Here is a 3484-nt window from a genome sequence, read left to right as displayed (position 1 = left end):
AGAAAGGAAAGAGCCCGTTTGTCAATTCTTGATCTTAGAGCATAAGCCATTGGTGTTCTGTTCAGGAACGTTTCCCCCTGTGCCCAAGATTTCAAGGTTCTTCCCCACCTTCTCTTTTATTAGTTTCAGTGTATCTGGTTTTATGTGAAGTTCCTTTATCCACTTGGACTTGAGCTTTGTACAAGGAGATAAGAATGGATCGATTTGCATTCTTCTACATGCTGACCTCCAGTTGAACCAGCACCATTTCTTGAAAATGCTTTTCTTTTCCCACTGGACAGTTTTAGCTTTTTAGCTCCTTTGTCAAAGATCAAGTGATCATAGGTGTGTGGGTTCATTTCTGGGTCTTCAATTTTATTCCATTGGTCTTCCTGCCTGTCTCTGTTCCAATACCATGCAGTTTTTTATCACGATTGCTCTGTAGTACAGCTTGAGGTCAGGGATGGTGATTCCTCCAGAAGTTCTTTTATTATTGAGAATAGTTCTCACTATCCTGGGTTTTTTTGTTATTCCAAATGAATTTGAAAATTGCTCTTTCTATCTCTATGAAGATTTGAGTTGGAATTTTGATGGGGATTGCATTGAATCTGTAGATTGCTTTTGGCAAGATGGCCATTTTTACTATATTTATCCTGCCAATCTGTGAGCATAAGAGATCTTTCCATCTTCTGAGATCTTCTTCAATTTATCTATCTCACAGCATGTATCCATGATCTGTTCTTTTTACCTCTGAGTAATATTCCCTTGTATTGATATAGCCCGTTTTATTTATCTATCCATTTATGGACCCTTAAGGCTTTCCCCCTTTTCAGCATTAGTGTATATAATGCCGATATAAGTATTTGTCTATGAGTTTTTGTTGGATATTATGTCCCCCCCACACACACACAGTTTGGCACATGCGTAGGAGTGTAATTATCAGGCCTATGGTAATGTTTTAAGGATTTGGCAGATAGTTTTTATATTTCATATCCTACAACTTTCTAATTTCCTCCTGATTTCTTATTATCTTCTCTTATTTGATTTAATTTTTGTCCTATCTTTTTATTTTTTGTATCAAAGGTAGAAAATATATTCTATTTGTGACACAGTTTTTTCCCTCTCCTTGAAGAGAAAAAAGCAACCAGCCCTCGTCTGTCTTATAGGTGGCATTTACTTTAGGGTTCAACCTACTCCTCAGAAACTTAGAAAGCAAGAAGACACTTTTGATGTCTTCCCCTAAATCTTCACTCTCTCAACGCCACCCCCCTGCCCCCGGGTGCAGCTGGTTCTTTTTTTTTTTGAACTATAACCCTCGTGAAGACAGATATCTTATTTTCCTTATGGACTTGGCAGTTTGTGATAACTATTCTATAATATCGAACAGGTTATGGTCATTATATTATACAGTAAAATGAATGACGTAATGCTTAATAGGCACAATGATTTTTCTTAATTACTCATGTGTTTCTGATTGGATAATCACTGTGGCTATTTTATTTGCAGATGAACAGGAGACTGGGGATGCTGTGAACGAACCAGGAGGCCATGAAACATGACTTTCTAGGATTTAAGCTTAAGAAAGTTGAAAACTAATTTGCATTATATTTTTTTCTGAGTTCTTTGTATTCAGTGAATGCAACACAGAGACGACTCCTCATATGACTTCAACATTTGACTTCCCTTCTTTGCTGATTGTATTTCTTTGATGTTTTTGAAACTTGGGGTGTAAATGTTAGATTTTTTTTATCATTGATAATTCCTAGGAAATTTGTTCACAACTGTATCACTAATCCTACAATCTCCAGGGTACTATGTAAAAACCAGTGTTGTACCATATGTGTGCTGTGTTAGGTCTGGTGGGCATGAATTTGTGGGTATCTATTTGTCACATTTTTCGGGGGCAGTGCTGGGGATTGAACTATGGGCTTTGTGGACTCCAGGCAGGCACTCTGTCAGTCATCTCCAGCCCTCTACACTGGGTTTAATGTGTTTCAACTCGATGATGATCCTGGAGGCTTTTTCCTTCTTTCTGCCTCGGTTTCCCCTTCTTTTTTGTCCATTAAGTTTGTCAGTAAGAACAGCTTGCCTTGGGAAGAACTGAGTTCTGGCAACAAAGGAATGTTAGCAGAGTCTGTGCCCTCCTATTAGTGATGATGCCTCCTTTGAGGGTGGTGAGTTATTTATTACTCTCAGTTTATTGTGTTTGTCTGGAGTTCAGGCCTTTTAGTATGAAGGGAATAAAGGTGAGGTGACCTTTATTAAAAGAAAGTCTGCAGCACTATCTCAGGAGAGAAGGTTTGTCCAGTTCTGAGCTGGGAATCTGATCTGAGAAGGTTTTATGGCCACTCATGTAAGCTGAGTTGGCTTCATAGGGGGAAGTCTAGTTCATTCCTAATTCATAATAGGCTGACTGTGGCCCCGCCTTTAGTACAGTTTGGATTTCAGCCTGTACAGCATTGTTCATTTTTGCCAGCATACCTTTACTGCCCCTGCTTGACATTAATGATTGCTTACATATTTTCCTGACTTATTAAAGTGAAGAATTCGATAGCTACTATGTTCAAGGGCATCTACATTCTTATGGATATCTTTATCCAGTGTTTCTGTTTGCTTATTGTTTGTTCATTTGTGTTGATTTTGCTTTTGAGGCACAGGGGATTGAACCCAGAGCCTTGCACATGCTAGGCAAGCACTCTGCTACTGAGCCACACCCACAGCCTGCTGCTTGTCCATTTAAAATGGAAAGGGCATGCACTGATGTCCATGCACTACAGTGGGATTCATCTTAATGCCCGAGTTTTGCTGGCATCACATGCCTACAAAAGTTAAAAATTACAATTTTAGGTTCTCCCAGAATGATTTGTGGCACTCCCAGGTACTGAACAGTTTGGTGGGAACAATCAGAGGGCAAGGTGGTATGGTAGGGCATTTGGAGTGGGACAGAGAGAAGCCATTATTGGACACTGGCCTTTCAGAAGATCCAGGCTTTCCACATCCATGTTTTCCTTGTATTCGAGGTGTGTGTATGGAAGGGGTGTGGAGAGACGTAGAGGAAGGAGAGGAGACTGAGGAGGGAGGGTAAGGGAGAAATTGTTTCTCTGGGAGTTGCACAGGCTGATGACTTTACAGAATGCTTCTGCACAGAGTATTTGAGGCATAAGGAGTCTGGCTATTGCCAGAGTTCATTCAGTAAGGGGAAGAAGGTAATAACATTTAGTAATGAACTTTTTGATTAAAAGGAGTAACATTATTCCATAGCAGGTCAGCTGAAAGTGGCAAGGATGGATAAGCAAGATATACAGCATAATTTATCACCATGGTGGCCTCCTCTAAGTCAATAAAGATTATAGGAGAGGGAGGGAAGGAGAGAGGGAAAGAGAGAGGGAGAGAGAAAAAGTGTGTGTGTGCGTGTGTGTGAGTGAGTGAGAGAGAGAGGGAGGGAGTGTGTGTGTGACAGAGAGAGAGAGAGAGAGAGAGAGAGAGAGAGAGAGAGAGAGAGAGA

The sequence above is a fragment of the Grammomys surdaster genome, unplaced genomic scaffold, assembly GCF_004785775.1.
Source record: "Grammomys surdaster isolate TR1022 unplaced genomic scaffold, NIH_TR_1.0 170, whole genome shotgun sequence".
Taxonomy (NCBI): domain Eukaryota; kingdom Metazoa; phylum Chordata; class Mammalia; order Rodentia; family Muridae; genus Grammomys; species Grammomys surdaster.
Note: the sequence above shows the minus strand (reverse complement) of the source record.